The sequence below is a fragment of the Trachurus trachurus genome (assembly GCF_905171665.1).
Source record: "Trachurus trachurus genome assembly, chromosome: 21".
NCBI lineage: Eukaryota > Metazoa > Chordata > Actinopteri > Carangiformes > Carangidae > Trachurus > Trachurus trachurus.
The window spans coordinates 18,321,879-18,341,034 of NC_139899.1; positions in this window are offsets into that span (position 1 = coordinate 18,321,879).

The window sequence follows — 19,156 nt, forward strand, 5'->3', positions numbered from 1 at the left end:
TATGGAAAAGCCTTTAATGTCCCATATGTTAACAGCATCACCGTAAAAATGAGTAAATGATTAAACAGGCAAACGATAAAATGGACAACAAATTACAAAAACATCTTAAAACTGTAATGCTCATTAAAAAAACATTCCGTCATAATCTTATTACATTAGATAATATTATGACTGTGTGATGTTGCTGATCATTGTGTGGACAGCTTCCAAATAATGAAATATGTGAGTCTGAATTAGTCCCTGATGTCTCATAATATCTGTATGATTTATAGCTTGTGGTATTTTATCACCTACTGTTTAGTGTCATTACTCCTCTTTGCTGATGCACACTTGTGGTTGGTACATCCAGAGTTGCTTTTCTCCGTCTGATTTGCCTGTCAGCAGACATCACAGAAACGGACAGCATGTTTTGAGCGTGTAAGTTGTTGTGATTTATAAGGAGCAGAGGGCTGAGCTTTTAAAAGCTCTCTCTGCAGCACTCTGCTGAAGCTCAGCCCACAAAGAGCCTCACTCATACACCCAGATCGGCTAAACAGAATCTGACATTTATGAGTTTTGCCCACGTCCTTCATTACTGCAGCAATCGTGAAAACACCAGTGGTGTGGCATAGCTGCTTTGGCAAACAGGAAGATTTGAAATATGTGATTTTTCACTCAGGTTGAGAGGGAGTAAGTCGGCGTCACAGAAAACTGGGGCCTCTGAGGAAGGCAGTAAAATAGCTCCAGGCTTTGACAGTCATTTCATGGACCACTGCCATAGCTGCAAGGCACTGTTTTTTTTTTGGTCTTTTTTTTTTTTTTTTTTACATCTGTCCATACAGACGTCAGTCCCTCATGGTACCTCTGCATATAGAAAGTGTCTCTGTCTCAGTGATTCTTGAGTGCAGGGTTGATGGAAACTGGAACGAAGGAAGATTCACGACAGCTCAATCACTGACAGTTTTATCTTTATCTGAGGCAAAAGGGACAACATTTTAAGCGAAATGGAAATAGTTATATAGTTCCCACTGGACTAGAGCTTTGCCCAACCTGGTAGATGCATTTGGGTTTCCTCTTCAACAGGGGCTTCCTGCAGCTGACACCAAGACACATTCCTCATCTACTGTATACAGCTTAAAGGCTGATTTAAGTCAACCCCATGCCTTTTGTTTACTGGAGGTCTCCATTAAAGACACCTTTTCTTTTTTTTTTGCTTTAATAGAGGAGGAGCAGTTCAGGAATGTGACTTGCAATAATTTCCGAGACGCTACCAAGCTGTTCCCTATTGCTCATTGTGGACATATTCCCAGTTTAAATTCGCTCCAGTGCCATGACCAACACTGCACTGTCAAATCCTGGCACATAGTTTCCCAGTTACACTGATATATACAGAAAGAGAACATGAAGGATTTTCAAAGGATTAATCAAAGCTTATTTATTCTCAAAAAACATGTATAATGCTTAAGTTTTCTATTATTCTGAAATGTCTAAATTCTTTTCACACTGTTACAGTAGATAGTATCAGTCTTTAACTAAGGATTGTATTTTGAGTGTCACCTCTTTTGTAATACCATCTCATCTTATTCCTTTTACACCGAAGTGACAAACGGCGAGCTCCCTTCGCAGATTTAATGGCAAAACGCTCAGAACTTATTTGGATGATCAAGATCCAAAAGTGTGTATATGTGCTGCACATTTTCTGCCTCTTCACGCCTTGTGAAATATATGCTGTGTGATCCTAATGAGCTTTTGGATAAAGGATTTCTTGTTACATGCGTTCCTGCATCTCAGTCATCTGTGAAGACAATTAAAGAAAAAAACCTCTTTTCATCCACACTCTGCGACAAATACGTGCTGATGCTGATAAAAGTTGACGTCTAATCAATTCCATTCCCAGTCCGCTAAATTAGCGTGCATTCATTTTCATATATAGCCTATTGGCTGTTGTCATTTTAAAGCATATCAAGTTGTTGAGCTGCCATATAAATGAATATGCTGGGATATTTTTCCAGTGAGAGCACTCTTTTAAATATTTGTATTTTTCAACCCAAAGCGGTCCCACAGGGTTTCAGCACTTTTTCACTAAGTTGGCATACGACTTCATTAGCACTTTCAATTGTGTCCTCAGAGGTTTACATGTAGACTTTACCTGTGGCTAATTAACAGCTGAGCTGAAGAGCCAATTAAACATGTTTAACTTATTGAACAGTCTTTTGAAGTGCATCTTTTGCCAAGTATGAATTAATTATATGGTGAATCAATGGCCAGCTTGATTGCACACACACACACTAGAAAACAGCTTTCCATATTACAATCGCTAATCTGTAGGGGAAAGGGTGTGTTGATTTAATATAGGAAAGATTTCCTGTATGTCTGTGTGTGCTTTAAGTGCTCCTCAAGATGTGTGCATTAGTATTCAGCTTTATGTGGAACTGTGAGCTAGGTTACGTTGGGTTCATGTGACCTTGAACCTCAGCAGCATGAGGCAGGAACAGGAATGGACACAGTGTTGCTGTGTTTTTTATGACTTTTTCTTTGGTCTGTGTACTGGTCGATTATTAGGAACTTGGTAGAACTCCAAACTTCTGATGTATTATCTTGATTGAAACCTTCCTCCTGCTTCCCGCCTCCAGTTGTCTACGGCCTCCTGTGCAAACAGATAGCGATAAAACAGTGGCGGTGATGGTCGGAAGGATCGTGTGGAGCATGCGTCCCTGCAGCCTCTCCCTTCCTGGGCTTTATGTCATCGTGATCAGGGTCTTCAAGTGGAAAAGGAAGAATAGGAGCTTCCAGTGGAGTTTGTTTTTTCTGCTGGGGTTGGGGGTGGAGGTGTCTCACAAGAGCAGCATGTTTGCGTGTGTACCTCGGCTATGGATGCTCAACAGGGAAACTTTCTATTATCTATATTGACATAGATGGAAGTGAGATAAGATTAGGAGTAAGTACATAAAGTAGTAAAATACATAAAGTTTTTCAGCTGATGGAGGAGTTATCCAATCATGTAGGTCAAAAATCAGTAGCTTTAATGAATCAAACACTCAAAACACACTTTTATCTTTCAAGGCCTGTTTGAAAGTTCTCGCTCTCGCTGATGATACTTGCCAATGCTCACTGAATGTTGTAGAAGGCTTTTCATTACGATGATGAGCTCAAGGAAATTGCAGTAGACATAAAGACCCATCATGGCTCCCAGATCTGTAATCATTAACCACATAAAAGAGACTTTGAAACCAGGGAAACTAAGACTGGGGTCTTTCTTTGTGCTGCTTGAACTGGGTTTGCAGCTGCAAGATCTTTTTTTTTATTTCTTTTCTTTAAATATATATTGGATTTTACCATTAATAGTACTAAAAACAAAGACATAAATCACTGAGAATGTCCTTTAATATCCACACAATGTGGTTAGATGTTGTCTTGTTACGTGTCCAAATGTGATTCTGGACAATCTGCTCTAAGTTATTTAAACAGCATTAAATCGGTTTATGTCATGGTGCGTATTCTTCAGCGTGACCTCGGCAGCTTATGTACCCTGACCACAGCACACTTCAGAGCACTATTGGCCGACCTTTAAAGGCAATTGCCTGTGAAAACACCCCCCAGGAAGAAATGGACCCTTCCACCAGTCATAATTTACTGCTTTACGGTCGACAAGTGTCACTTCAAAAGGCCAGAAATTGGACCACAGGGGCACTGGTGACATTTTAAAATGACAGTAAGGGGCTATAAAAGAATAAAAAACAAAGGTTTGTCAGAATATTGTTTTTTCCGTGTGTGTGATTTAAGACCCGTAGCCCACTGAGCAGGTTTATTGGAATGAAGGTTACCTCCTGACTTCATAAAAAATCTAATCCACCTGATTTAATCTTTAATATTTGAAGACTGCGGATCCAAGATACTGCTGGAAAAAGACTGTGGAGTTTAATATTTTCTCACAACATGTGCAGGGTTTGGTTTATGAAAACAGAAAATCAATTTTTAATAATACCTCTTTCTGAGACCAGACAGAGAGACTTATTATACTGAATTTTAATATATGTATTCATCTTTTCATCCAAACTCCATTTGCTATTTATTTATGTTTTTGCATAGCTATCACCCAAACTCGATGTTATGCTCTATACTCCCTTAAAAAAAGAACTCATTTCTTTAATTGACAACATTCAACACTCATGCATACAAACAGTCGCTATATTTAGTGTAAAGCAAATCCAGCAACAAATCAGACAGCAAGACTCAGTCCATGTGTTTACAAATACAGGCCTAACTGTGAGTCATGAGTCTCTGCTGGAAAGAGTATTACTGTAAATGCTTGTAATGTTACATGAACATCCGCTGGTAAGTGTTACTCAGCTGTGGAGGGGAAAAAAATGTATGAAACTCCTTGGCACTGAGGCTTCCTCTCTTTTGGAGAAAATAAATTTGTTGGAGGAAAAATAACTGAGAAGAAGCATTATTACACGATCCAGGCAGGAGAATGGATCCTTACCCCATCTGGCGTTTCTAACAGCTGTCGGACCCCCCGTGCAGAGTGCTAAAGAGCCAAGCACTATCAACAAATTCTCCAAAATCCAAAGTCCTCAGAGAGGAGGCAAGCAGGACACAGAAAGAAAAGTAACTGGGATAAACACAGATGAAGTTAGAAACATATGAACTATAAACTATACAAGACCAACATTTACACTATTAAATGTTGCTAGTTCTTGGTTGCAACATAAAGAAACTTTTACAGTACTGGCGGTAAGACACAAATGGTTAAAGTTGAATTTTACTGAAGATAGGGCTCAGGACTTGACAAAGCTGAAATGACGGTTCTGAACTTCTCACACAAGCATTGAAACCTCAGCAGGATCATTAGAAAAGGCACCTCATCCATCTGCAGACGTGAAAGAGTGAGTGCAGGAGAGCAGCTGCATTGTTAGTGCATCCAAAAGGTAAAGCCACAGGGAAAAAGACTTGGAAAAAACAGGCCCTAAAACAAAAGCTTTTGGAGCAACTCATATTGTAACTCACACTCTCTGATCCTGGGCAGATGACTCATTGGAGAACAGATAACGTGACTTTGTTCACATTAAAAGGTATTTGTGATGCATCTACACTCGGGCACTTCACTAAATGTCAGCTTTTCAAACTTAAAGGGTAGTGACTTTATTTCCAGATTCGCCTTTGTTTATTATAACCTTTATAGTTAAAAAGGTTTGGCAATCTCACTGATCCAGATTTCTTTTGTAAGAGAGGCTGTGGTTAAATAGTGTGATGTGTGAAGCCATTTAACAAGACAGGCCACTAGGCCAGGGTTTTGTGCTGTCCTGCTGTTTATCAAATAAAAATAACTAAATGACAACGCAATCATGACAAATGTTTCCGTTAAACTCTGTGCTCCTTGTGAACCTTCATCCCTGGCAGTGAGACATGTGAATGCCCTTATCAGAGGAAATTGTTTGTTTCATTTTTTTTTTTTAACAGCCCATGTGAATTATTCCATAGTCTCATGGACACATCCTGACAAAGTATTGCCCCACTCTCCAATTAACCTCGCTCAGAGAATTGACGGAAGTGAGAGCATAAGTGCGATGGGTTACAGCTCCCACGGGACAAGGATCTTTGAGAGCACTTCACCAATGTTCCTGCTATCCAAAATGCTTCCATTTAGCCTTCAGATATCCTTTGAGGTATTTGCCCCTCTTTATTCTTTTATTCTGTTTTCCCTACTGCTGGTTGTCAGCATAAAAGGCCAATATTGACTTTACTGGTGTGTTTTTGTTTGGCATGGGAACGCTTCAGGCTTTGGCTGGCTCTGGCCTCTTTGAGTGGCTTACCAGAGGGGCCTGGCACATGGCCAGCATGTACAGTATAGCAGCTAATAATGGATTGTGCTATACCGGTCTGCAAGATGAGAGAAGTTGGGATGGAAAAACAACACAGATACAAGCCACTGTATTTTAGGATTTTTTCCAAAAAAAAAAAAAAAAAAAAAAAAGGAACATTGACTTAGTTCTTTCCATGAAAAGTTTAATTGATTTCAGACAGTAATGGAGCATATAACATGGTCCCTGTTGGTTTCTTGAACTCTAAGTGAAGAACACTGGAGAGCAGCTGCATTGGGAAAGGTACTGGTGTTTTATCTCCTCAGCCAGGGCACGTGTCATTGAGAGAGTATAATAAAAGTGGAAAAAAAATTATGGATCACAACTTTGGAGCAAGGATCATTCGGCCCTCTGCCAACAGATTTCACGAGCTACTTCATCAACCGGAATGATGAACGATAGGGAGTTCCACGTATCCACACGCGCCCTGACAAATCTTCTCCTCACTAATGCAGAAACTATCTTAGAGACAAATACTGTAGAAACGCTGGCTGTTTTGGAGAAGATCCACCCAAGAATGAATTTCAGCAATGTAACAGATCATTGTTGTTTTTCAGGCTGTGACAGGGTGTTCCCTCACTGGGTTATATAAGGTCAAACAGTGGAGAATGAAAGCTGTTAGTGGTTCTTAAGGGTGGATTTCCCTTGAGTGAAATAACCAGTCCTGTGGGTGAGGACTGGACTTTTAATTACATAAGAAACTGTGAAGCGTTTCTTTTTGCCTGCAGCTTGTGTCACTATATTTGTTGCTTCTAACGAATATTTTGATTGGCTGAGGTATTTTGTTTCTACCTATGGATATATCTAACTAGGATAGCTATTCCCCCTGTTTCCAATCTTTATGCTAAGCTATGCTAACCAGTTGCTTGGCCCTGCTTTTATGTATTTATAGCAGACATGAAAGTGGCATTTAGGTTTCAACAAATAATAGCAAGAAACAGGAATATTGTATTTTCTCAAATGTATTATTTCAAAAATAAAATAGGCTACATTATTAATATCAGCATTTAGCCTGATTTGAATTTAACTTGCTTACCATTGAATTCTGTTATCTTAATAAACGTTCCTTTGTTGTTGTTGTTGTTTTTTTGCAGATGTTAAGTTTGATATTGTTTTCATTTTTGTTTTGAGGTTTCCAGGTACATTATAGCCTATTAACATAATGCAATTCTTGTTAAGAGACCACACACGTTCTGCAGTGATTCCTAAAAGAACTGACTGCTATAAACAAACGTGCTTTTGCAAATGTACGTCCTTGTGTAACAATGTGATAAAGCTGAGAACAGACCCTGTGCTGATATATCTGTAACTTTTTACTAATGAATAAGGACAGATTGTAACAAGCACAATGGTGCATGGGACAACTTTGGTTTATTTGCCTCCATATCTGGAGCTGTCATGACAGTCATGTAAATAAGGCTTGTGCATTCCTGTGGTATTAAGACATTCATGGATCCCTGGCAGGAATTTCCCCTGGCCCGCTCTCTGTTTTTTCTGCTGTGTCCCTGCCGTGCCTCTGGAGGTGATGGAAAGTTCAACCACACCGAATCTGGAATCTGAAAGAGCATCTTTCACATACATGGTGTTCTCATACACTATTCCTGGCACGTGTGTTTGGTACGTATAAACTATATATCACCACTAGATTCAATGCTTCTCAAAGTATTTTGTATTCTTTGGGCAGGCTCTCGTAGTTAAAATGACAGCTAGAGGAGTGTGTGAGGTGAGTGTGTGTGTGGTTTTGTTTTACCATATTTCTGCTGCCCAAATACTGGGAGCCACCACTCCACTTGTGGGGTCCAACAGCTTTGTCGGGACCAAAACTCTGAGCCCCAAAAGTTTATTTGGCTGTTTGAGGTTTAAATGTTGGTTGGGGTGAGACAGTTTGATATGATGGTTAAAACTGGGTAAAAAGCTAGGGAATTTGTCAATGAAGGGTCCCCACAATGCTGAGTAGACGGGTGTTTGTATGTGTGTTTGTATTTGTGTGTTTGCACAGCTACTAACAGTGGACCTTTATACACACTTATTTAAGTGTGGTGAGGAGACACACTGCAGAGTCAATACAGGTCCAAACCTGCGTTGGCAGCAGTGATGCAGCCACACAGCCGTGAAATTACACTGAACTATTACTAAATACACACAAACTTTTCTCGAAACTCTCCATCTTGCAGTCACACTTTAGCCACTGAGGGTTTTCCACCACATAACCCTTGTCTCTATCACTCTGGAGATCTTGATGGAGCCAGAGCCTCATCATCTCCAGCAAGAGCGGTTTTCCGACAATCAGCGGGATATGAACCAGACACTGCTTCAGTGGTATCTTGATAAACAAACACCCCCAAGCCACAAAGCCCCTTTCACACTGGGAAATCGGAGCATTTTTCAGTCAACAGTTTGGGTATTGAACATCATTATTCACTGAGTCTCATAAGGATTGAATTTACAACCTCCAACCTTCCGAGTGGTTGTCGAACACCATGAGCTATGTGGTCAGACAACTGACCCTGGAGTGTTTACGTTCCATGCTGGTCTCCAAATTCATTGCTGAGCCTGATGGTCAAACCAAAGATCTGAACACAGAATAGTCCTTTGACTTCCTGAGCTATTTGAGCAGAATTTATTATTTTAATTCTATTCCACTATCTCATCAGCTATGTCAATGTTTTATTTATGTCATAAAAGGAAGAAAAATTATATTTTTGCTTTTGCTTTTTCAAGATGATAAACAGTCACGCTCCAGACTTGGTCAACATAATTTTGACAGTCTAGTGCTGCTAAGTTAGAAATGTACAGTATGTGTGTGCGTGTGTGTCTTTGTGGGTTTTTTCACTGTTGACTTGGATTTATGCAGAGTCCTTTGTGTAATATAAAGGCAGAATATGAGCTTCTACAAAACAACGAATAAAGGAATAAGATAACTGTTCCGATGATAATGGCGGTACCCGACGGGAGTGTCACTTTACTGACAGACATAGAGTAAGAGAGGCCTGTGAATTACATCTTTAAAAACAAGGAGTGATTCATGTCATTGTCTTGGCAACTCTTCCATGTTCTGCGCTGTAAATTCTTTTTAGCAGCTCGTTGTCATCAGGGGGCTAATTTTCACCGCTCTCGCCAGTACTGTCTCCAAGCTGGGGCTCCCTGAGTGATTTATGGATAATGCATACTATAATCGATATCACCTTGACTGCATAAGGTTGCGTGAAATCTTCCATAAGGTTTTGGCACATTTCAGTGATGGCAAAGATCAGGAAAATGGAGGTCGCAAGGGTGGGACTCTTGGTTTTCCTCCTGCGTCATTCGTGAGAAGCAGCGATATATATCATGTCCAGATGTTTTTGCAGGTTAGAGTGGACACTGATAATTTCCCTCTGTGTCCCTCAGATTTCCTGCTCTGACATGTGCTTGAAAAGATAAATTGAATGATTTTATCTAAAAACTCAAAAGCTCAACTCCTTACAGCTTAAATTAATACATTTTCTTCTATTAACAATGGGTCAAATGCCTATGTTTGTGCAGAAGGGGTCACTGTATAGTTCAGTGCAACTCAGTCGAGCTTATGTCTTTGCATCTTCCAATAAAAACAATTTTCAGTAAGTCTCACTGTTGTTGTATTTGTTTTTTCACTGCCCCAGACAAGTATTTTCAGTAAAATAAACACTAAAATCCTTTTGTACACTGTCTGTACATCACCAAAAGACAAAAAATCCTATTCAGAGAGTAGCTTGTGAACACAGTGAAAGGTTTATTGGATAAAGAACCAGATACTTCCCCCACAATTTGGTGGAGACCAAAAAGAGCTGAAAGCAGTGTGAAGGCTGGACTTGCATTTATCACATGACCAGTTTCCAAATCAAAGCTAACATAGCTCTGTAAACTGAATGGACGTGAAAATATGCAACTGTTTGCCAACAGTATCAACCTATCAACTTAAAGGGTAAATGCCAACGTTGTGTTTACAGCTTGTTTCCACTACCACCAAAGGAAAGAGCAAAAATGAGTCATTGTCGGTTGAAAGGTCTCGAGGCAGCTGTCCAGGTATACTGTCAGGTGCCAAAAATCAGCATATATACATTTCACATAAGAAATCTTCAGTGAGGCCTGCATAAGCAATGTAATGGCTGTCAATGGACTGTAGCAGTATCTTTTTACTTCGAAAACTTTCACTTTATCCTCCTCCAGAGGCCGATATGAGCTGTGGGCACACTCCTGCTTCTCTTTTATGAGCCATTAGAGTGTCCCAGCAGAACAACACCCCACCACTACTCAATAACACCACTTTCATCATCATATCACAACATTTAAGACATTTTAATTATTGCTCCATAGCTCAACTGTGAAAGCTGGAGGACAAGAAAATTTTAATGGCAAAACATGGTGTAACCAGGTAAAAGTTCACACATCGCAAAAGTGTGACATTTATGTGATTGCTTATTTGAAGGCTCATGATATACGGCACTCCTGATACTCTCTCTGCTCAGAGGACTGACTTTCAGGCAGTACATGGCAGCTATGTCAGGACTCCACTGCTATAAAAGAAATGAGGTAATTTTGAGGACCAGTTTTTCCACAGCAGTTACTTTCTCCTGAACTCAAACTGTCAACCTCTATATCTCACCTGCACCATGATAACAGGCACACAACCAGATACAAGGTCACGCTCCCATTAATCATGTTTCACCAAAGACGAGCTTGGGCCTTCCACATGCCCTGGTGGTGAAGAGGAAACAGGACTCTGAAACAGACTGCTGCTGGAGAGGTCAGAGCTGAATGTTGCAGATTTTGTTACAAACTTTGTCCTTGTTTTGGACTGAAGGCCTTTAAAAGTATAGCTAAAATGCTCTATATTTGCATCCCAAACTAAAACTTGTGTCATGTATTTATTTTGAAGCTCAAAACAATAACAATAAAACTAGTTAAGATCAGTTATGCTAGTTCTTGTCAGAACAGGATCCAGGACCTCCCAGATATCAGTCATATCTGATCGGCTCTGACATCACCTTTGTGACTTACAAAATCAGTAATAAATCTTTCATCTCCCATTGAAGTTACTCTTCAATTGTTTGCCATTTTTGGATGTAAAAGAGAGAACAACATCAGTTAGTTAGGTCACGCCAGGGCTCAATACAAACAGACAGAACACGTCACTTAGCAATTATACGTACTAATCCACAGGAAAGACAGGGAAGTGAAGGTACCGTCAAAGAGAGAGAAAGGGAGAGAAGAGGGAAAGAGCTGCAGTAAAAGTCAATAAAAAAAACAGGAGTCCTTTAGTTAGAACTGACACACCCATTCTTTGGGAGCCTCTCCAAAATCTGCAAATTAGGAGCTACTTTTAACCTTAAGATTCTTTGTAAATACAAGCTCTAATTTTTAAAATCTTTTTACAACATTATTGAAACTAAATATAGCTGTTCATGAGTCCATGCACTCTGCCATTTGAGAAGAGCCAGGTCATGGGAATAGGATCAAGAAAGGGAGACCTATATGTGCACTAAAGTACACTAAGAGTCTGATGACTGATGCTAATGGAAGAAGAGAGTTGATAATGTTACTTAGGGCTGCGTGTCATGAACACCTTCTCCTCTGTTCTGAGTTACATTACCATTTGTTTCAGTCCTAACCCCTCTTGGGATGTAAGTCACTGACATCGCTGGATGGAGGCACAAATCAATTAGTTGACTTTGCCATTAAACATCTTCAAGCCCACCTGAAGCTCTGTTTTATGAGAAAGTGTAAACTGTGCCGCCATATGTTCTCAGCCAGCATGACATGCATGCACATTACCAGACAGGCTTGCAATGGTGCACACCGTTTATAAGCTGAAAACAGCGCACATGTGCTCAGACACATCTGGGAAACACAAGTCATGATTAATGGGAGGAGAATTCGAAAGAAAAGGGCTGAGCCTTTGATATCTGTATATCTGTTTTTCCATTACAAGGCCACCTACTCAGCACTATTTATACACTGTACTGCAAACATAATCCACATAGCGGGAGAAGCAGGAGGAGGGGAAGAGTCTGGTGAGATTGGGCGGAAAGTAGAGGGAACGTGTTCAAGGATTTAATTAAGAATGTGGATTAGGGACTGAAAATAATTAAGCGGTGTAATGACAGAGAGGGAGGGAGGTGGGGGATTTTTAAAGCTTGGAGCAATGAATACGGGCACCTGTGTGTCCCTGTATGTGAACTGTGTTTTATGTGTGTTTATATTTGTTCACCCCTAGAGGTGGTCTGTGTGTGTGTGTGTGTGTGTGTGTGTGTGTGTGTGTGTGTCCAGTTCGTGGCCTGGTGCGGATCAGGTTTGCTGCCTGTGTGTGTGTCCCAGCCGTGGACCCCCTCTGGTGGGCCAGAGGTGATGGATGATGCCTGGGAGCCGGTGTGAGTGCCGTCTGAGCAGCTACTAGACAGTTATGGATAATGGATGGTTTTGAGTTTGTGTGCATGCGCGGATAAGTTCGGGTTTGAATGAATGACAGCTCACTGATGGCTGTTGTGTTTCAGGTGTTATTCTAGCATTATTGATTACAAGGTGACAGGCATGTGAGAGAAAGCAATTTAATACTGAGAGAGTGCTGAAACACACGCCTACACACACCTCCTCCCTTTAGCTTGTGTTTGTTCAAACCCCCACTTCTCCTATAGGATTACAAACCATATACCAAGTGTAAGAGCAAGATGGAAAGCCCAGTTTGGGTTGCAGCCTTTGCTTGTGACATTGCGACCTCAATGAAAATGTTCATCCATCAAAATCTAAAACACAGACAGGTATGAGTTTACAGTCCGGACGATAGAACCCAGGGAACTTTACCATTTGTCATTTAGTGAAATGTGTGAAGCTGGGAGAGGAAAAATGTAATTTTGACAGCCTGTCTGTTGAGAATAGAAGTTAGACAATAAGTCCTTGTTTCATGCAGGTGAGTGTATAGCATGCATCTTGATTTCATCACACACACACACACACACACACACACACACACACACACACACACACACACACACACACACACACACACACACACACACACACACACACACACCACCACCACCACCACCTCCGATAAGATCAGTCTTACAACACGACTTGGAGTTTACAGCTAAATGCTACGCTACTATGGGTATTCTAACACTAACATGAATACAGTGACAATGCTAACATACTGATGCTGAGCATGCCTATTACTATATACAGTACTAACTCAACATCCTCCCAGTTTATACTGGATGTCACTGTAATGGCAGACAGATGTTGGAAAAATCAAGGACATCAAAACTGAGCTACCTGATGTGGGGTTTTGGTCTATTGGTATGCTGTTGGCATGAGATTGGGCAATTTTAAAACAACAAACAATGAACCTAATTTCATAGAACAAGTTGTTGAAGCTTCCACTCACAATCACAAATGTCACCTTCATTGTGGCACAGGGGGAGAATTCAGGACAAACTTTCAGGGTGTCATATAGTTTGTAGCTACACCTCTCACTGCAGCGGGCCCCGGTTCTATTCCCGCAGTGGCCCATGTCATGTGCTGCATGCCATTCCCCCTCTCTCTGTCTCTCTCAACTGTCCTTTCGATTAAAGGCAAAAAAAAAAAAAAAACCTGTTAGCCAGACTATTACCAATATGTAGATACAGCAATGTCAGTAGCATGGCTGGGCGTTTAAGTAAGTTTTAGTATAAAAATCAAATTCAGTACAAAAACAACATGCTTCAGGTCATCTGATCATAAAAGCAAAAGTGCATAAATGTGCAAAAGAAAAAGTTCCTCAGTATTTTTCTCTCTTTCATGTTTTTACTTTCTTTTTTCAAAAGGATCCTCGTTTTCATTGAGGGAGTTTCCATCCAATTTAGAAAATCAGACACAAAGGCCCTATACGCTCCCTCTAGTCCTCATTCCCTCTGTCTTTCCTGTCATCTTTCTGGCATCGTTTTGGCTCTGAGCCCCAAATTAAGGGCCTTTGATGTTTTATGTCACCATGGTAACCTAATTGGACAATGCTGTAAATTATAAAGAGTGGACACTTTGATTCAGTGAGATAACGTCATATCAGCAGGGTCTTTTTTTTTTTTTTTTTTTACATGTCTTCATGTTGAATGCACCTTTCTCCTGTACTTGACTAATGGCGTCTTTTTTCTTATCTCTCAGTAAAAACAATCAACTGAATGTGTTGATCCATTGCCCAGTAGTTCAGGAACATTACCGTAAAATAAACCTGCATAATATAAGATAATTTTTGCTGAGTTCTATGCAAGGTTTAAGAATGAGTGACCTTAGATAAATGGCCTTCTATAGTGATACTAGGTGATGTTAATTGCTACATTAGTCATTGCAGTGTTTCTCCTACAGCTCTCTGTTTCAAAATCTTTGTTTTGGAACAATGCAATGGCTGCAGCTGTGACAACAATGATGTCCTGCAGCTAATAAAACCAGTAATGGATACAAGGGGGTGACTCAAACCTCTGCAGAGGTGAAAAGGGGACAGGAGAGGACAAACCTGAGTTCAGCTTCTGAAATTCTTCTATTCATAACTATAGGCCAAAGGGGGAATCCAATCCATGGCATGTTTTCATTTGGTCAATTGTGCGAGTGAATGCTGAGATTTGGTGTCACACACGCAGACATTAGGCGTGTCAGCTCTCAGTTTCTCCACCCTAAACCACCCTAAACCCCACCCGGAAACTACAACTTCCTCCCCCATTCATCTCTGCATGATTTTGTTTTATTTCTCAGGAGCCGTTTTACAAACTCATTCGTCAAGCCGCACAAAAGTTTACTGAACTCTGTGAAACCAAGCTTAGGAAAACAGTGGTGAGGAAACTCTTTTTTATACACAGAGATTATAGGATTACAACAACAGTAAGGTTGTGAGGTTGCTGTATCAAGGCCAACTGCACCGAACCTTGGCCGCAATGAGATACAGAAGTTTTGGTTTCAGAATCAAGTCCTGGAAACAGTCAGATGTTGTTCGTGCTGTTTGTGGGTATTTGCATGCTCATTTTGAATTCCCTTGTATCACAGCAGTTTGCATGGCGTGCCGTGCGTCCCAGGTTGCTTGAGCTACAACAACGACCCTGCAACCAAAACAAAACCATGGAGGAAGACTTGAGTCGGTTCCAGAGATAGCAGGGGAAGTTTCACTCCTGTGGGAGGGGAGTAACCGTGGTGATATGGAGGAGGACGAGGGCCAAGATCACTCCAAGGTGGTTGTTGAATGACATACAGTCATTCGTTTTCACCTCGGGGTGTGAATAGTATGTGTGTGTGTGTGTGTGTGTGTGTGTGTGTGTGTGTGTGTGTGTGTGTGTGTGTGTGTGTGTGTGTGTGTGTGTGTGTGTGTGTGTGTGTGTGTGTGTGTGTGTGTGAGAGAGAGAGAGAGAGAGAGAGAGAGAGAGAGAGAGAGAGAGAGAGAGAGAGAGAGAGAGAGAGAGTGAGTGTGCCATTGACGGCGAGTGAAACTCCCTGTAAACTGATACCCTGCAGCCTCTCTGCCCTGCGATCCACAGAAGAAGAACAAGGAAGAAAGACGGAGGAAAGAGGACAGAGGTTTTCTTTTCTTTTCTTTTCGGTGACAGACACACTGACACATAAACACTCGCACATCATCAGTCACAATAACTGTTGGATGAACCATCTGTATATACAATGGATTGTCTGTGATGAACAATGTGAATAGCTGATGGGAAAGGATGAAGTCATGTGTTTCATACACAATAAAGCTTGTTGCCCAAGTTCCTGATTATACCGAATATGTAAGTAAAATGTTCACTGTCAATATACTTCATTAGTTTTCTGATCCATTATCACAATAAGATGAAAATCATGATTTTATTAAATTGTGAAAAAGTCCAAAGTGTCTCGAAGGTAGAGACAAAGTTTTTGCTGAACTTCACCATAATGTTTTCTCACTACCTTATCTACATAATGTTTCTTACACATGAAAAAACAATACATAAAACATGATCCAGGTAGCACTTATATTTCCTTGCCTTAACCAAGAAAACATATTTAATAATATATAACAGTAACAGACTTTTGGCAGGGGAAGCCATGGGTTTGATTCTTCTACTTTGTTCTTTTTGGATGTGTTGAAAAACTTCACATGCATCCACCTTGCATTATACACGAACCACATACTGTATGATCACCCCCATGTGTCTGTAATGGAATCAGCAGGTGTAGAGAATGAGAAGAGGCAGTCGCACTGCAACTATTAATTCAAACCACCTCTTTGTCTTTGTCTCCCCCATGAGAAGACTCACATGGGAATATTGCTTTACAAGGAGTATGCTCATGAATTCAGGTGTTCTAATGACACTTAATAATTCCCATACAAAACTGAAATAAGGGGAAATAACATTTTTTTGGCAACACACAGCACACTCTATATAGTTTTGTATTCTGTGGTGAATGAGCAGGTATTGGCATGCGCTCAAATATTATATGTCATCTTGGGGGAGAAATGTTCAGTGATTGTAACAAGAACATAGGAATGCAGAGAAACAAAATTGCTATTGTGTGAGCTGTTTTAATTTGCGAAAGGTGTGCACGTTCCCCAATGGGGATTTCCATGTTTTTACCTTAGTTGTACAACTCCATACTCAAGTGTTGTAGGGGGAAAAAACAACATAAAAGGATGTAAAATTAAGTCTCGCAAAGTCTGTTTTCAGATAAAAGCATGTGGATTTAGTATTTCTTACAAAAAAAAGAAAAAGAAGCCAACTGCTGGTTTTATGAAGCTTAATAAACTGTGTTACGGTGCAGGGATGTCATGTTGACTTAACTGAGACGCCCTGCTTTTGTCTGAATAAACAGGCTTGTTTTTCCAGTGGAATGCCAGAGTCTGACCCCAGACAGGAACCATAGGACATTTGTCTGCTCAAACATCATCACAGACAAAACATCACCCACAGCTAGAAATTTGTTTTTTCTCTCCTTTTTTTTTCTCACTTCCCAGAGGCGCATCGCATAGATCCCACTTTTGATTTTAGCTGTCACCGTTAACACATTCTGTCAGCTGAGATAAAAGTGCGTCGACACCTTCATTCTGTCATTTTCTCCTTCGAGTCAAAATATACTGTCATTACCTGCAGTCAGAGTCGGCCTCAAAGTGCTGCGGGTAAGTCATTCATTATCTATCGAGGAGTAAGAGATGATTTGATGGAGTGAATCACTATTATAAACAAAAACAAACTGGGTGGCAAAGCAGAACTTTTGAGTATATTTGTGTGCAGCTTTGTTCTTTTTGTTGGAGAGCATCACACATTATGAAAAAAAATGAAAGCATGGATTAGTTAAATAAATGATGGTCAGATGGAAATAACAAGACACTTGAACATGAAGTTATGATCAACTCCCCTCTAACTCCAAACACATTACTGGGTGCTTATAAAATGTATGACAGATTCGTATATAATAACGCAGCCCAAATGGTTTGTATGGATTTGTGTGCCTCTTTAAGCCGTAAAGCAGCTGCCTGCTCTGCTCTGCCATGTCTTTGAAGTTTCATCATCAGCTCTGACACGAGTGTGCTGCTGAGCTGATCGAGCGCTTGTGGATGAACTTTAAAGTCAATTTCGTCAGGTTTTGAGCTCTTGAAGCTGATGGGACGGCGGATGAATTAGGTGGTGTCTAAACACTGGATCTGCAGCAAGGGCACGGAGTGTGGTATAAATCAATGCCCCCCACTCCCAGAACCAACCACCCACCTCCCTAAATATCAAGCCCTTCTATCCAGGTGTGTCCAGTCTATACAGTTACATTTGAGGATCTGGAAGAGATTACTGCTTTCACACTAACAATAAGCCACAGGATGGTTTATGAAGGTGGAACATTATCAGACATGGTGTTGTGGGCAACAGCGAAGAACATCACAACCCATTACTCATACATTATTTTTGGAACAATCCGTGTCTAATCTTTGTTTGGGTCATAAGTAAGAGCAAAATGTCCAGCCCACAGGCAGCCAGCTTAGATATTGCAACCAAACAATCTTACTGATGAGGCTGTAAGACCCAGGAAGCTATTTTTTTTATTTAAAAAAAAAAAATCTTTCAAAGCTTTGTGGTTCTTTTAATCATTTGTTGTTCCATGTGTGACAGTTGAGGTTCCTGTCACTATGCCCCCAATTGATGATGCGCCCTGGCTACTTGGCCTAGGGGATGTCCCTTTGGGTGACTGGCAAGCGCGCATGACTCTTACCCGGGAGGTGTGGATTCAATTCCCGCCCGGGCCCTCTTCACCTTGCCACACATGTCCAGTTAGTTTTATACTTTGAAAAGACCAATTGCAACAGGTTTAAAGGCGATTTTAGTAGGTTTTGCAGTTGCTACATACAGTAGAGTTGGCAATGAACACAATAGCCTAGGGCAAAAATATTCCCTATATGGGACAAACAAGCCAAAACTCAGAAATGATGCAGATTCAATAATACAAATGAGAATGTAAAACAAGCACAATGGGAAAGAACAACTGTTTATTTACCGGTTTAGTTGAAACACTGTGAGTTCAGCATCAAACCGCAGTGGAAAACGACACCAACTATTGTTTTTATCACAGCTTTTCTTCTGCTGAAGTTTGCATGATTAACCTGATAAGTCACGCAAAGTTGTGCATAGAATTCATAAATGTATTTTTCCATTTACCTTTGGTGGTACTTAGCCATGCAGATAGGTTTGGTTTTATTCTTCCGGGAATTCAATCTCTTTCTTTTGCTCCTACCTCCACACCCATTGTAATAAACATGAAAAGTATTTTGTTTGTGGTTTGAATGATGAAAAAAACATTAAAAAAAACATACTTAACACGGTAACTTTGCTTTCCAAAAACAATGTCCCAGTTAACTCTATCCATTATGCAAAGGCGGAGGCAGAGATTTCAGGATTGATATTGCAACAACTTGGACAAACAAAAACGTAAGTGAGACAATATGTGTTTTGTAATTTGGTTGAACTGACCCATTACGTTTTAGATGAACCCTCCTTTCAGGTCTCAAAGCTGCAGGACATTTTGTTTTGCCTGGACTAAAACGAAAAAAATATCAGGTGCACGGGCCATCTGCTTTCAAAGACCTGCTCACTATCATCATTAGTCCTGAATACAGCCACATAAATTCCAGCTTAGACCTCAGTTGCATGTTGATGTATTCCAGTGCACAAAAAGAATCTGCCCTCAGCTTAATGTTATCAGGCCTCTTCTAGGAAGGTTAAATAAGCCGTGGCTTTGTAAATTGACGTGTGTCACTGGTGTTGTTTGATCGAAATTCAGGTTGGACGGCCTCTTAACTCTTTTAAGTTTCCCTTCACCCTTTG